We start from the raw sequence: 18017 nt of genomic DNA, 5'->3' as shown, positions 1-18017 counted from the left end.
AGTAAGCCTTGTGACGAGCATGCATTCATAAGGGGCAGACGTGGAGATAGTGAGTGACATCATCCATTCTGCTGTTGCTAAGTTACAAACGCAGCACCCTGAGGCGCTTGTGCTAATCGATGGAGATTTTAACCATGTGACGCTGGACAAAACATTACCTGTCTTCTCCTAGTATGTGGACTGTAACACCCAGGGAAATAAGACTATTGACTTACTGTATGCAAACGTTAAAGATGAATACAGCGCCACCTGCTGCCTGCGCTTGGAAAAGCAGATCATAAACTGGTGAGGGTCATACCTACAACCACACGCTCATTCAGGAAGTGGTCCCCTGAGGCAGAGCAGGAACTGAGAGAATGCTTTGGAACTACAGACTGGGATATCCTGCAGGGATCACATAGTGAGAACATTGATGAGGTTGTTGACTGCACTACTGACTACATCAACTTCTGTATGGACATTGTAGTTCCAGTAAGAACTGTATGCTGCTACGCTAACAAGCCATGGATTACAAGTGACATCAAGGGCCTTTTGAACCAGAAGAAAGGGGCTTTTAAAGGCGGTGATCAGCATGAGCTCAAGCGTGTGCAGAAGGAACTCCGAGTCCAGCTCAGGGTGGCGAAGGAGCAGTACAGGAGAAAGCTGGAGCTGAAGTTGCAGAATAACAGCATGAACGAAGTGTGTGATGGGATGAAGATCATCACTGGCTGCAGCTCGAAGCGGGGTGCCACCATCGAGAGAGACATGAAGAGAGCAAACCAAATGAACAACTTCTTTAACAGGTTTGACCACCCTAACCCACTCTCACCTCGGAGTACTGCACCCTCCACCCATCCTTCTGCTGATACCAGCATAGGAGAGACATCCCCACCCACAATTACAGCAGCGCAGGTGAGCAGAGAGCTGAAGAGACTTTGTGCCAGCAAAGCAGCGGGTCCAGATGGAGTATCGCCATGACTGCTGAAAGTCTGTGCGTTGGAGCTGGGGAGTCCTCTACAGCGCATCTTCAACCTGAGCCTGGAACAGGGGAGAGTCCCGAGGCTTTGGAAAACATCTTGCATCACCCCAGTCCCAAAGGTATCACGTCCTAGTGAGCTGAACGACTTCCAGCCTGTCGCTCTGACGTCACATGTGATGAAGACCATGGAGAGGCTGCTGCTTCACCACCTGAGGCCACAGGTCCAACACGCCCTTGACACTCTGCAGTTCGCATACCAGGAGAAGGTGGGAGCGGAGGATGCCATCATCTATATGCTACACCGATTACTCTCCCACTTGGACAGAGGCAGTGGTGCTTTAAGAATTATGTTTCTAGACTACTCTAGCGCCTTCAACACCATCCAACCTCTGCTCCTTAGGGACAAGCTGACAGAGATGGGAGTAGATTCATACCTAGTGGCATGGATCGTGGACTATCTTACAAACAGACCTCAGTATGTGCGTCTCGGGAACTGCAGGTCTGACATTGTGGTCAGCAACACAGGAGCGCCGCAGGGGACTGTACTTTCTCCGGTCCTATTCAGCCTATATACATCGGACTTCCAATACAACTCGGAGTCCTGCCACGTGCAAAAGTTTGCTGACGACACTGCTATCGTGGGCTGCATCAGGAGTGGGCAGAAGGAAGAGTATAGGAACCTCATCAAGGACTTTGTTAAATGGTGCGACTCAAACCACCTACACCTTAACACCAGCAAAACCAAGGAGCTGGTGGTGGATTTTAGGAGGTTCAGACCCCTCATGGACCCCGTGATCGTCAGAGGTGACTGTGAGAAGAGGGTACAGACCTATAAATACCTGAGAGTGCAGCTGGATGATAAATTGGACTGGACTGCCAATACTGATTCTCTGTGCAATAGATGACAGAGCCGGCTATACTTCCTTAGAAGGCTGGCGTCCTTCAACATCTGCAATAAGATGCTGCAGATGTTCTATCAGACGGTTGTGGCGAGCGCTCTCTTCTACACGGTGGTGTGCTGGGGAGGCAGCATTAAGAAGGACGCCTCTCGCCTGGACAAACTGGTGAGGAAGGCAGGCTCTATTGTAGGCATGCAGCTGGACAGTTTGACGTCTGTGGCGGAGCGATGGATGCTCAGCAGGCTACTATCAATTATGGAAAATCCACTGCATCCACTAAACAGTATCATCTCCAGACTGAGGAGCAGCTTCCACAACAGACTGCTGTCACTGTCCTGCTCCACTGACAGACTGTGGAGATCGTTAACATTATTCAAAGTTATTGTCTGTTTTTACCTGCATTTTTATTAATCTTTAATTTAATATTGTTTTTTGTATCAGTATGCTGCTGCTGGAGTATGTGAATTTCACCTTGGGATTAATAAAGTATCTATCTATCTATCTATCTATCTATCTATCTATCTATCTATCTATCTATCTATCTATCTATCTATCTATCTATCTATCTATCTATCTATCTATCTATCTATCTATCTATCTATCTATCTATCTATCTATCTATCTATCTATCTATCTATCTATAATGGCATCTTTTAAAAGGAAGAAGAAATTTAAGAAAGCCCCCAAAGTTAACATGCAAAATGTAGACACAGAGAGCCTGTACAACTTAAGTTTAGGAATCTTGAAAAAAATGAGGTGGCAGAGCTAACTACATCCAAAAGGTGTGCAGGCTAGGTTGGCAGCTCCAAATTGTTTCAGTAAGTGTGTGTGGATAACAAAGGGATTTTGTTGTGTCCATGGTTGGGATATCCTTCATTCAGTGTTTCTGGGAAAGACTTGAATCCCCAACACACACACACACATACATAAACACACTATATTAGGCATAACTGGTTTGTGTCTGGGTAACTGGTGCCTTGTAGGGTATATTTCTCTCTTGCGCCCATTGGCACCAGCTTTCCTGGGGTCCTGCACATAAGTGGGTTTGAAAAAGGATGGATAGGCGGTTCATGTCTGTCCTAAACCCATGAATGGTTGAAGAAACTATAAATAATAATTGTTTTGTATATCTGTCCATCTACCTTCCTAAAATGCTTCTCCAAGTGCTGAGTCGCAGGGCAGCAACAATACCTGGACAGGGTGCCAGTCCATTGCAGTTTTTTGTATATACTGGATGGTAGTTTGTTTATGATTTTGTGTCTAAATCAGCCTGTCATATTAAGAGAAACACCAGTAAAACCAAAATGTTTTTATCTTCAACATAACTCCAGTAACACTAAGATATTTGTCATAACATTCACAAAGCTCTTGGAGCCATTTTTCTTGCTTGTGCAGCCAGTTTAATTCAATTCAGTTTATTTTTTTATAGCACTCTTCAATGAGTGCAGGCTCAAAACGTTGTTCACAGGTAAAATACAATTATAGTCTTTACAAATGCCTAATTAGATAATACATATACTGTACATAAAAGGCACAGACTTGATGCAGTCCATCCCACAACAGTAGAGAAAAAAACAAAGATACACTGGGCCGTCTGGAAAAGAGGGAGGGCATAGGATCTCATCAAATCTCTAGTTTCGCAGTGCAGACTATGGGTGTATCATTGCAATAAGTGCTAGTAGTGAGTGAAATTTCACCATAGCAGGACATGCAAAAGAATCAACACACAGCCAACTGAATCCTAGGATACTTTTTCTCATTGCTGCCAAAACTCATACATGTGCCAGATCAATGTTGAAATGAAAGTGAATCGAACCTGTTTAATTTACCCAAGTATCATCTTGTTACATTTAAGTCAAAACATTCACATGTAAAGAAGCACTAAAGACATGTGCCTGATAGTCTTTTTGCATTGCTTTCCGTTTCATTAACTGGGTGGTAAGACTGACCTATTATAGCCAGAATTTCAGGTTAAATTAGTCTTATTTGTAATGTCTGTGATGTTTTAGTAAATTTAAAAAGGTAACATCACTACTGCTGGTTAAACTGTAAAGCATGTGAAGAAGGCAATAGGATCAAATATACAAGCAGAGCAGCTCAGCACACTTCTTATTGTATACTCCTCACCTGGAAAATGTACATTAATTGTTTAAGGTCATCATAAAAAAAAAACATCCTTTTTTTGGTCACCATACTAATCCCTATACCTTTAGCATTCTCCATTGGGCTTCCATTGGGAGTCCTTATTATCTTCAATGATCCCTTCCTTCCACCTTAACTCAAGTCTGAGGACTTGGCTATCCACTAACAGTATATTGGTTCATACCAGGTTTTGATAAATCTCTTTTGCTCTTTCACATCACATGAACTTGCAATGAAATAATATACATATGGTAACTCCCTCATGCCCTAACAGATTTGGGATGATACAGAATATATTTGCTTTGGATAGTGGTCTTGGGAAGACACCCAAATTCTACTTGAGAAATTCTTTGGATTTGCAGCTTATCCTGCATGTCTTTAGTTTGAGGACCCTTTAGCAAAACAAACCTGACAGTGTCTCTGTCTTTATCTGCCACAGAAATCTGCAAGAAGACTTTTGTAATGTCTGCTATAAAGGCTATCTCGTGTAATCTGAATCTCATCAAATCTGGATTCCAGCTGGGCCCAATCAGCAGTCATTTAAAGATGGACAGTGCTCCTCCTGTGAGGAAGCATTAAAAACATCTCTCAGGTTTGTTTTTACCTTATCTTCTCTGAATACTGCACATGATGAGGTAGGTAATATTTTGGAGTGGGCACTTGCACCCCAGTCTCATTAGAATCTAGAACCTCCTGACAAATGCTGTATTCTAGTTAGTCCCAAATTACATGATTATACCTGCTGTAAACTGTTACATTAATTTTTGCATTTTAGGCTCTCAAGTCTTCTCTTGGCAACTCTAAAATTGTATGGCATGGAGACCATCACATGTCCATGGTTAACCCACTTCCATTCATCCATCCATTTTCAAATCCGCTGAATCCGAACACAGAGTCACGGGGGTCTGCTGGAGCCAATCCCAGCCAACACAAGGCAGGAACCAATCCCGGGCAGGGTGCCAACCCACCGCAGGACACACACAAACACACCCACACACCAAGCACACACTAGGGCCAATTTAGAATTGACAGTCCACCTAACCAGCATGTCTTTGGATTGCGGGAGGAAACCGGAGCACCCGGAGGAAACCCACGCAGACACGGGGAGAACATGCAAACTCCACGCAGGGAGGACCCGGGAAGCGAACCCAGGTCTCCTAACCCACTTAGTACCATCCATTTGCATACCTTACAGTTTGTTAAAATCCTTGAATGCTTCAGTTTCTTCTGGGCCTCCATCTCATCTCTTCTCAGAATGCATATAGTTTATCTGAGATTTCAGCATTCTCATCCAGAGTGATGTGCATGCATGCAGTATCTGTCTTGTTAGACATTGATACTGGGCCTTGTACAGTCCAACCCAATGTATATCTCAAGATCACTATTGTATCTGTCAGCCTTTTCACTTTCAGTGACCAGTAAAAAAATCCAATTAACATAGATCTTAGGGTTATCTGTGTGACCTTGAGGAAAATCTGCAAGCTGCTGTCCTTTTCTATTGAGCATATTTTGAATTTGTTCACCAGGGACTTGCATCACAGCAGTACAGGCTTGTGGAATTTCAATTCAATTTATTTTTGCTGTGGATTCCACACATCTAGAAATATTTTGACTGCATTGCGTTTGGCTATTATAGGACTGGGTAACCTGAAAATGTGAAGATTAAGTGTCTCTTGCCTTAGAACTGGCAAACATATTGCCTTTGTCAAGGTTTCAAGGATGAAAAGTCTCTAACTACCATCATCCAGTAAACATTGAGCAATCCTCCTTCCTGCTTATTCTTCTATTCAAGCCTTGGATGTCTGCAGCAGCATTGTGGTTTATTATTTGGATTCATTTTAATTGTACTGGGCAAAACATGTCTTTCAACTAGGGGCTTTACTCCATTTTGATCACAAACTGCTTGTGTGATGGTCCAGGTTGGTTCCAGCATTCTTGTCACAATTGAACCTGTGACCGTCATGACTAGGATGAGTCCATGATGATGCAACGTGAGTTGTGATTTTTATTAAACAAATGTCAAACAAAAAATTCCCAATGTGCAAACTGTGCAGTGCTTCAATAAATAATTCAATAAATACTTCCTAAAACAAGTTCTAATTCATAACAGTTAAGAGTTAATCAATAAATTATTCCATGACTAAAAACCAGTCTAAAACAATGCAGATATCAGGTTCCTTTTTTTTCTCTCTCCACATCCAACACAGCTTCCACTCTCCTGTTACCCCAGCTCAACCTATCAACTATTCTCAGTTGGTGGTTCTGCCAGCAGCTGGGCTCTCATCCCAACTGCCTCTTCTGGCATCTGCTGAAACACTTGTAGCCAGCTATCTGTTTTTCATCATTCTCTCCTGGCATCTATCAGATCCTTATGAGGAACTTCCCATGCAGCTCTGCTACCTCTGAATTTTTCCACCATTGGAGCATTGATCGCTCTCTCCCTTCACTTGTTCACTGACTGCCTACCTCTGTACCATTGTACATTTCTCAGACATCCTTATTCTGTCTTCTCTTCAACTCTTTTCTTTTCACTTTTTTTTCTTTCCTCTGCCTCCCTTTCCTTGCTCAAGCTCTCACACTTTTACCTCCGTGGGCACAGCATCTTATTTATGACCCATGGAAAGTCAATGAAGAATTTCAACCAACTGTGCTCTCAAAACATCTAGAACACCACGGAACGCATAAACACCTACACTCATGGAGCCTGAGCCTCACTGTTTTTTACTTATTTATTTTTTTGTTCCCAACAAAACGGACACCTATTACACTTCACCACAACTTGGTGATGTCTGTATTGGGCTTGCAAAACATTGCCATGTGTCTGGGACCCAGGTAAATAAATCATCTTCCTAATGTTTAAACATTTTATTGAATTTATTAAAAGCAAGTAAAATTCAATACAAGCTAGTCAAACTTGACAAAACTAAATTCAAATCAACCCCCACCCATGAGAAAAAAAGCAAGGCCAACAGTCAAGAGTAAAACCTTAAGAGCAGAATAAAAGGGGGAGAAAATCCTTTCCTCCATTTTAAGTGCGTTTTCTAAAATGTTATTGATCAGATCCCGCCAGGTTTTAAAATACTTTTGAACAGATCCTCTAAGCGACAATTTAATTTTTTTCCAATTTCAAATAGTACATAACATCAGTTGCCCAATGACTTAAAAGAGGTGGGTTAGGATTCCTCCAGTCCTTCTCCACTTTAAGCCCATCTGGGAGTATACCAAACACAGCTGTTAATGGATTACAGTAGGGGAGATTGTGACACCAAGGCTGTCTGAAAGGAGTTTAAAGATTTTGATCCACAATGATGTTAATTTTGTGCATGTCCAAAATATATGGCCCAATGAGGCTGGAGCTCGATTGCAACGTTCACAGGATATATCTTGCCCTGGAAACATTTTGGACAATTTTAAACGAGACAGATGTGCGATAAAAGATTTTAAGTTGAATAATTGTATGCTTTACGCATATGGAGCTAGAGTGTGCATGGCTGCCTTTCACTCCTTTTCTGAAATGTTGAGTAAGAGATCCTTTCCCCACTGTACTGTATCTTTGAAATGAATGGACTTTAAAATGTTTTTATATATTACATAAATTCTGTCTGCGTCCTCAAGACTGATCAATATTATTTCCGGAATAGAAGTAGGTGGGAGGTGAGGAAAATTGAGCAGATTTTGTTTAGCAAAGTCTCTAATTTGGAGGTAGTGGAAGAATTGTGTTGATGTGTATCTGCATTTCACATTCATCATACAGCTGCCTTAATGTTGTAATGTCTTGATATTTTTACAGGGATTTAATTAACCAGTTTTGTCATGTGTACATTTACTATAGTGTCCTTTCTTACAAATCTCTACTGCAGCATGTGACACCCCGGGTAAGGACCCATTTGTGAAACTTCTGACTTGGGGTGTCAGTAAACGAGACCGAGCAACCAAGGGATGGAGTAAGAGAGACTCGGGCAAAAAAAAAAAAAAAAAAATTCAAAAATCAGGAATCTGTTTTATTCCAGCAATGTCCATACTATTTTACAATGAAATGTCTTGGCAAAACAATATATTTACAAAGTCCAATGTAAAGACATTTCCCAAAAGAAAAATCAATGCAGGTGTTACACTACAGCTTGAAGACCTGGTCAAAAGACGACCTCTGGCGTTCGGACCCTTGTTTTTTACCCTGAGCCCTTTTGACTATCCAAACCACCTTTACGTTTCCTGTGGACTTCTAATAATCATACACGTCGGGACATGAACCATTCCTCAGCACCTGCTCAGGTAAACAGACTTGAGCTGAGAGAACTCTCTGCCCTTTCTGCATTGGTGGGGGGATTGGATAGCAGGCTGCTTTGCTGCTTTTGCTGATAGACACATTTACAGCACAAAAGATGCTGACGGAGAGATGTGAAGGGATTTAAGGTGGGCTGGGATTACAAGTTTTTTTGTAGGCTTTGGTAATTTTAGTGTTAATGCGTTGATAATCACGGCAAAGTCTTATGTACAATATAATTAAATACAATTTGGTAATTTAACCAGAAAATGGTACCATATAGGTACACATGTATTTCTCCTTAGTTAGGTACTAGTGAAAACATTCATTTTTGGTAAACATGAAACAAAGTAATGCTGAATTTTTGTGACTTCGTAACTTTAAAAAAAAAAAAAATTCTTTACTAATAGAATACATAGAGAAATAATGATTTCAGGTGGTGAGTATTATGAAGACTCTTTGGTATAAAAGTCTGTTAAAAAAGTAAGGAAACAATAATTTCTTCACAGACACAGAACTGTGATCGAGTTAAAATAATGCAACAAAATACGCACTGCAACATGCACCTTTTCTACTTTTTAGCCACTGCCAACAAGGTTGTAAGTACATTGAGAGAACAGAAAAAAGCTTGTGTGTTTTGAATCTCCAACGCAGCACAACAGACCATGCTGAAAGCTAATGCGAAATATACAATTGCCAAAATGATGCACAAGAATTTAATTTTATGTGATTTAACAAAGGCTGAAGCAACATTACTTAAATTAGCTCTTGCTCCATGTACTAAGTTCTTCCTATCAAATGCACATTAGTAATTTTTACTTTTTTCTTCTGAACAATTTAAACTGAAACCAATATTGTAAGCATGCTATGTGACTTAAAAGATCCTTATGACCAAGAGGTTGCCTATGCATTTTTGAGCTTATTCTAAATATATGTTCATAACAAGTTCAAACCTCATAAACAAATCATTAAAAGCAAATTTGATTTTATTGTTCGGCTATAAGAAGGTGTCTAGCAAGGTTTTTTGACCATTTTACTTCTGGTGTAGTAATTAATTAAAACAAACACTATATAGTAGCTAAGGTCAGAAATTGGTTTCTTTTTACACATTTCTTATTTAAAGAAACTTATTTGGTAATATTATGGCTTATAAGGAGCATGACTGAGTGAGAATTCATAAGAAATCTATCATAATTTACGGAATGCTATATGTAAAAAACATTCCACATCTAAATATGCTGTTTCAATACAACAGCTTGACCCTGAACAGTTCGAGTTTCTCCATTTGCTTCACAAAACTAGTTTAACATCAGAGTATGCCCTTCAGATGTATAACTAATGTAAAAAAGATAAAATATAACATTTATTGAAAAAATAGAACTGCAATTAGAAAACAAAATTATTGTATAATGCTTCCTTCCAACATGCAGAATATTTTCTTAGATACGATACAATACAAATTAAACATATTGTAGGTATAGTTTTGGTTCTTACTCTCTTGTATTGGTGTTCAATGTTTTTGTTGTTTACAACTGGGTTTGTTTGCACTGTAATCCACAGTATATTTTTGATACTGCATATCACAGTAATTTCACCTTGTGGATCAATGAGGTACTATCCACTGATTAGGAATTTTGTCTGAATATAGGCGAATATGCTTTATAAATTCTGGGTCTATGTACATGTACTGTATTGACATTAACATATTATTTTTCAATAAATTAGTTGTTAAATTTTTATATACAGAGTTTGTTTAATGTTGTTACACAGTAATTAATTATTGAGAAAACTATACAATCTATATAAATTTATAGAATCACTCAGGGACATCTCACTGTTGGCACAGAGCCGGATGTTTAAAGAACAACTTATGAGCATCTGTAAAATCTAGCACAGTGCTGTTATTTCTACTGTGGGGAGGAAAGTTTCATTTTGAGTGAACTAGTGTCAGGGATTTGTGTAATAGCTTGTAGGGAAGGAAGGCCGCAAAATGATGGTTGCATTATTTCCCAGTTCTTGTTATTGTGGAGCATGTTATCACAGGGTTCACTTCATTTGTGTTTTATTATTGAATGTGATGTGTATACAGGCTACTGATTTAGATACCCAACAAATATATATACAACCTGTAACAAAGGTGATATATAGGCGCCTGACCCGACACAGATGGACATGGAGGCACGTATAAAAATCAACAAACTTTTATTGTTTTTCACCTGTGGGGTACGTCTTCCCCGTAATCCCCACAGACACAACACAGTCCCAACTGTACAAATAAGCACTTCAAAACACACCACACACTTCTCTCTTCCGGCACTACCACTCCTCCTCACCCACCCGACTCTGGCCAATGAGTAGTGGTTGCTGGCTCGTTTTATTAGGCACCCAGAAGTGCTCCAGGTGCTTGATTGCTGACATCTGGCTGCACTTCCGGGTGTGGCGAAACTAGTGCCCAAAAGGGGCTAGCAGCTCCTGCTGCAGTACCCCCCTGGCGGAACCTGTGGAACCCAACAGGGCTGCACCAAACTCCAACTCCCATGAAGCCCTGTGGGAGTTCGAGGCACCGCTGCAACCCAGGGAGGCTGCCATCTGGCATCCAGGGGGAAGATGTTGTGTTTCCCATGCTTGCTCCCCTGGAAAATATGCTGCAGGGGTGTCCCGGCCGGGCATGGGCCCTGGCCATCCATCACAAACCAAATACCAATATTTCAGAAACATACTTTCTGCCTGTACACTGGTACTGTACTGTGAGAGCTGTACAGAGTGGAGGCAGAACCTCTGTTTTTCCCCAGTGGCTGTGGGGCATCTGTTGGCGAAGAAAGATTCACTGATCTTGACTTTGCTGGTGATGCTGTGATCATCGCGGAGTCAATGGAGACTCTGATCGGGGCTCTTGAGAGACTCAGTGAGGAGTCTGAGTGTCTGGGCTTGAGAGTGTCCTGGATAAAAAACAAGATCCAGGCCTTTAATGACCTCTTGGGCACAGCCATCAGCAGTATGTCTGTCTGCAGCGAGAGTGTCAACCTTGTCGAGATGTTTATTTACCTCGGCAGTGACCTTCATGCGAGACATGGACACTACTCAGTGACCTGAGATGAAGACTGGACCCCTTTGGTACTGAGTCTCTTCGGAGAATCCTTGGGTACTGCTGGTTTGACTTTTTGTCAAATGAGCAGTTGGTCACATAGTCCAGAATGAGGTACATTACCTGCATTGTGAGGAATGTCAGTTATAGCATTACGGCCATATGGCGTGATTCCCAGAGGGTGATCCGGCTCGCAGTATCCTCATTGTTGAGTACCTGAGTGGCTGGACCAGTTCAAGGGGATGCCCACGTAACACCTGTCTGTGGCAAATAGATGTTCATTTCTGGAAGGTGGGACTGGACCGTGTGTTTGCCTGGGGGATTGCCAACCAGGATCCCAAGCGGTTTCTTTGTGTGGTGGCTGCGGCAACGCACTGTACCAGTGCATGCGCTCCAACCTGACCTGACACCTTTGTTTGATTTTGAGATCAACTCTGGCAGAAGTTGGAGGAAGGGGGGATGAGGAAACCTGATATCTTGTCAGTCTCAACTATGAACTAAGGTCCATCTCTGTATGCCGCGGAATGAAGATACTTGGATAATGGAAGGTAATAGAAATACAGCATCTATAAGAATGAAGGAACACATTTTCTTCTTTTTCAATTAAATTAATTGCTTCGAAATGTTCACTGATATCACAGTAAAAATTCCTTGTCCTCAGTTTATCAATAATACCATATACCACCACAAAAATATTACAATAAGATACTTGAAGCCCTACTAGGTCTATATTCCTAGGAAGACCAAGATTTTCTGGATTATCTGATTAATTACAGTTTATCACTGCATAACAACTTCTTACACACCATTAAGTGTTTTTCACAAAACAAGACACAACTTCACAATCTGCCGGCTTCCAATCCTGATTTAAACATCCACATAACAATTGAGCTATTTAAGATTTATTTAAGACCTGCACATTACTCTGAAAAAAAAAAACAAACTTCAAGGCCTACTCATCTTTCCAGTTAACCTAAGCATTTACTTACGGAAACAATATTTTTTATGACATTACTGAATTGAGAGCAAATCTCAATGTAAGGACACCATTAAATAATGTGTTGATTTTGTTCCACTTATTTTTTCCACTTACAGTATGTCTAAACAGTAAACAACAGTATAAAAAGTATTCAACACCTTGGAAGTATTCCAATTTTATTGTTATATAACATTGAATCTCAGTGGATTTAATTTGCCTTTTTTGAACTTTTTTGACTTTAATCAACAGAAAAAAGACTTTAATAACAAAAGTGAATCTCTATCTATCAGATTTGAACATCTGGACACTAAAATGTTTTGTCAGGATGCATTAGGATCTTTAGTGAACAGCCTTTGTTAAGTCCAGCCACAAATTCTCAATTGAACTGAGATCAGGTCTTGGCCAATTCAGGTAAATAATGTAGTTTCTAAGTAATTCCTGTGAAGCTTTGGATTTATGCTTGGGGTAGTTGTCTTCTGAAAGAACAAATTATCTTCCCAAGGCACAGGTTTCTTGCTGTTTATCTCCACTATTTCCCTACATTTTGCTATATTATTCAGAGAAGCATACTCACACCATGATGCTGCCACCACTATGCTTGACAATATGGATGGTAAATTTTAGATAATGTGTAGGGTTTGGCTTACACCAAACTTGGTGTTTAATCTGATGGCCAAGAATTTCAGTTTTGGTCTCATTAGACTGAAGAATCCTGTTCGAGCTGACTTCAGAGTCTCCCTTGTGTCTTCTGGCAAACTCTAGCCGAGATGTCATATGCATTTTTTCTCTCTTTGCCATTTTTCCATAAAGTGCGTTTGGTTAAACACCTGGGCAACAGCTGTCCACACAGCTTCTCCAATCTCAATCACTAAAGTTATATTATAGGTCTCTTGGTGGCCTCCCTCATTGGATGGATGGATGGATGGATGGATGGATGGATGGATAGATAGATAGATAGATAGATAGCTTTACTCATCCCCTCTGGGAAATTCAGGCATCAGGCTTAGCTTAAACATCACTAAAAATTGTTAAAAACTATTACAAAGGCAAGGAGAAAATAAATAACCAGGTGACCAGGTCATGAACCACTTGTATTGACAACAGCATTATAAAAGCCATTAATGGTATTCATTCCCCTTCACAACCTCTTTTATGTTATTGTGTTGAAAACTCATCTCCATTTTTCCTTTATAGTCCACTTTTGCCTGCTTTAAGGTCCTCTTCAGGTCGTGCTGTACCAGCTTAAGCTTCTTCCTATCACCATCCTTGAAAGCCACAATCAGCTTTTGTGGATGGCCTGATCTGGACAGATTTACAGTGGTGTCATACTCTTAATATTTTTTAATGACTGATTTAACTAGAGGGCGGCACGGTGGTGCAGTGGGTAGCGCTGCTGCCTCGCAGTTGGGAGATCTGGGGACCCGGGTTCGCTTCCCGGGTCCTCCCTGCGTGGAGTTTGCATGTTCTCCCCGTGTCTGCGTGGGTTTCCTCCGGGCGCTCCGGTTTCCTCCCACAGTCCAAAGACATGCAGGTTAGGTGGATTGGTGATTCTAAATTGGCCCTAGTGTGTGCTTGGTGTGTGGGTGTGTTTGTGTGTGTCCTGCGGTGGGTTGGCACCCTGCCCAGGATTGGTTTCCTGCCTTGTGCCCTGTGTTGGCTGGGATTGGCTCCAGCAGACCCCCGTGACCCTGTGTTCGGATTCAGCGGGTTGGAAAATGGATGGATGGATGGATGATTTAACTAGACTGGAAATGTACTTGTATTAATCTCTTTACTTGTTCTATTCATTCACTTTTTTAAAGAGTTACTCGGAGTGTCCGTTAGTCATAGATTAGGCCACCAAACAGAGTCACCACAATCTGGACCCTCCAGACACATTTAACGTACAATCAATTGAAACCTGTTGACTACAGATAGCTGATTTCTATTAAGACTAATTGTTTGACTTCAAAATCCAAATGGATCCTCCAGTGATGGTTTAGGGGTGAATATGCGTGTAAACAATTATTTAGTGTTTTAAATTTGTCAATTAATTTAGACAACTTAGCAGAGTTTGGTTTTCATTTTGACATTAGTCTTTTTCTGTTGATCAGTGTGAAAAAAGCCCTATTAAATCCACTGGGATTCAGTGCTGTTTAAGAATAAAATGTAAAACTTCCAAGGGGGTGAAAACATTTATAGGCACTGTATATCCTTTTGTCTATTTATCTATAAATTAGCCACTAAACTATTCAGAAAAAGATTCCATTACAAAGTAAAATGGGCAAAATATATTACCGCATATACTCAAATATAAGCAGAGTTTTTCAGCACCCAAAATGTGCTCAAAATGTCACCCTCGGCTTATATTCGAGTCAGGCGAGAGAGAGACACACGCGCACGCGAGAGACAGAGACACGCGCACGCGAGAGAGAGAGAGAGCGAGAGTGAGCGAACCAGAGAGATACCATATTGTTTTTGTTGACCCTCTTCTCCACTTACAGAGCTAGTTTACTGTTTTTCTTTGAAATAAATACTCAAAAACATTTAACCTACTGATGCCTCCATTAACGTATGGTAATTTTATTGGTATTTATTTTGATTATTGAAACTTACCAGTAGCTACTGCATTTCCCACCCTAGGCTTATACGCGAGTCAATATGTTTTTCCAGTTTTTGTAGATAAAATGAGGTGCCTCGGCTTATATTCGGGTCGGCTTATACTCGAGTATATACGGTAGTTATGAGTTGACTAGTCAGTTTGGCTTAGATAAATGTAAGAATAGCATAAGTTGTAAAAGTTTGCATGACTGTTAATTATATACCTTGTTTTATTACCATGAAATGGTATCAGTTAAGTTTTATATTCATGTCAGCTATACCAGAGTTTTCTTCTGCCAAAGCACTCTCCTGCCTCTGTGCAATTACCTGGGAACTGAAGGATTAAAACCTCACCCTAAAATGGCACTAAAACAGTTTTAAAATTGCTTGACTTGCTTTCCAGACCAAGGGTTACCACCTTGTCAGCTTAGTCAGTTTGAAATATTGACTTATGAGCGTATCCTATAATTTCTCTGAAACCTACTTCCTCCTCCTCAGACCCAACTATAACAGTAGCTGTATGCACCTTTTCTATGTTATTAACATATCTTCACTGCATAGGTTTGTCCCTCATTTCTTTAAACTGGCTATTGTTAAATGTATATTATTTTTAAAAAAAAACTTATCTTAGAAGTTTTTAAGAATTGTAGACTTAAAATATCCTGCAAAATTTTGTAAAAATGTTCAGTAGATGGATGAGTCTAAAAGGCAGCTTTCTGGACATAAAAAGGCACATTTCACAAACATTTAAAGGATAGGCTTGGTATTTTTCAAGTCAAATGTATTCTTTCTTTATCATGGTATACATTAATTTGCTATGGAGGTATTGCGACAAAAACACAGCCTCACTGACTTTTAAAATGGTTAAATCCCACAAAAATATATACAAATTTTTCCAAAAATAATATGAATATAATGTTTTGCAATAAACATGTAATCTCAAGACATGGATAAATACTTGAGAACAAAATATGGTAGAAAATGCACCTCTTTAATGCTACTTTTTCATGCTTGCACTGATGCCTCATGTACCCCATTTGAAACAGCATGGAATTGTTTAAAATTTATAAAAAATATTTCACTTAATGGCAGAATTTCCTGTGGCACATTAATGTAAAACATAACTGTGAAAATACCAAACTTATACTTTAACCATGTTTACCTTAAAATAAAAAAGGAAAAACTAACCCTTACTGTCAACAATATGGGGAGAATGAGATGGTCTAGCACTGCTATTATATGCAAAGCCCAAGATGACTCCTCATGATTTAATAGTGTTATAAATTGAGGGAAATATGTATTTAAAGACTTGTTAATAGTATATTGTGCTAAGTAGCAATTTACCCACCTATTCTTAAACAATATTCAGGTGAAAATAGATTCTCCAGCACTGCACCACAGTTTAATCAGGAATGAATTTAAAGCAAGATTTTTCCCTATCAATTGAAATCACAGCATGACAGAAATATTATGGTAAAACTAAAGCTGGCTGTGCATGAGACAGTGAGAGCTGAAGCAGCTGAATATAAAGAATAGGAAAAATCTTTGAAGTAAATGTAATTGATAAATTATTAAGATTTGGTCACTGTTAAAAATGCACTATCTGCTAACTTAACTGAAGGGTTTACATATTTTAAACACATGAAATATTAGTATACAATAAACACATATCATTCATCAAAAACAGATTGTTATTCAGTTTACTTTTAAGACCATCATTCAAATGTAGGAGTTCAAATAACATATTTTCTTTAAGATTCTATGTTTAAGACGCAAACAATCAAAGGTTTTTCTACTGTCATTTTTAATCATGTACTGATTTAACCTAACACTGGGCATAGCATCCCTAGTGAAGGATTAGTGCCATATTGCATCACAACTGAGACTCTGTTTATCTATACTGATTTAGTGTTGGTTTGAACCTGCGTAATGTAGTGGTAGCATATTTTCTATTACTTTACCTGCTCAAAGATGGAGACATAGCTGTGTAGGAATAGATTTCTTTTTACAACAGCAACAGTATCTAGCCCCTTTTGAGGAACTCTAGGGTAACCAAGACAGATGAGATATATAATCCCTGAACCTGGGTCTTCTCCTTTTGGATCATGCACAGTATACCTTCTGGTTAAGGAACCCAAAAAATCTTCAGCTATTTCAGAATTCTCTTGGATTGTTCTGCTCCTTGCCCAGCAAATCTGTATAATAACTTCTCTTTTGCAGCTTGGACCCATTACTTAATTCTTTCAGTACTAAAGAAAAGAGCCTGACCACAGGTAAGAATGGGCACCTAAATTGACCAGTAAATCAAGCTGTCGGAAGACTTACCTCATGCTTTACAATAATCGATTGGCTAATCGTATAACTACTACTATACCTGTTCATGATCATGATTCAGAGATATTCATACACTTACAGCTAGGTCAATTACTGCTCACTCAGTTGCAGAAATGCAAGAAATTATTTTACAGAAGAGGATAATGACCTTATAACTGAATGTTCTACCTCCCATCTCATCTGTGTCATACTTGGCTATAAATCATTTAAGTTCACATCAGAATTCACAACCAGACAGAGTCAGTATCATTCAGCAAAAACACAGTTTTCAGGTCCTTTAAATGGAATTAATTTGTGCCTTGATATTTTGTCCATGAAACTCATAGAAAATGACAGAGGAAACCCACCATTTCTCAAATCTTGGCCTAACTGAAAAGATTTTACTTACTGACAAACAAAGCTGTTTATCTACAAAACAAGAATTCCAAAAGCATACAACATAAGGGTTAAGTTTTTTTTTAATTGCTCATAACAGGCATCAGATGGAGAGAACCGGCAAAAATAATAGACAAGTTTTGAAGGTCTTGAATAAAAAATAAATTAATAGCTCATGGCAAAATATTGTAAGGAGGAAATTATGCTGTGCCATGATATTGAAGACAATTGTGGTACATTTTGAATTTGTATAGTAGGAAAGTCTAGAGATATATCAATTTTCTGTAGGCCTTACAATCATAAACCAAAGTTTAAGTGGAAGTAAAAAAAAAAACATCACTCATATCAAAACTAAAAATATACAATGTAACTAGTTTATAATCAGGTCAGTTACCAGATTA

At 39.5% G+C, this 18017-nt stretch overlaps 1 protein-coding gene across 1 annotated transcript in view; it reads right to left on the bottom strand.

Moving 5' to 3' along the window:
- The window catches only part of nphp4 (nephronophthisis 4), a 735573-nt gene that overhangs the window by 96164 nt on the left and 621392 nt on the right, over positions 1–18017 (bottom strand). The window lies entirely within an intron of this gene.

Source organism: Erpetoichthys calabaricus, chromosome 8 (assembly GCF_900747795.2).
Source record: "Erpetoichthys calabaricus chromosome 8, fErpCal1.3, whole genome shotgun sequence".
Lineage (NCBI taxonomy): Eukaryota > Metazoa > Chordata > Cladistia > Polypteriformes > Polypteridae > Erpetoichthys > Erpetoichthys calabaricus.
The sequence above is the reverse complement of the archived record's forward strand: the minus strand, read 5'-3'. Positions and strand labels throughout refer to the sequence as shown.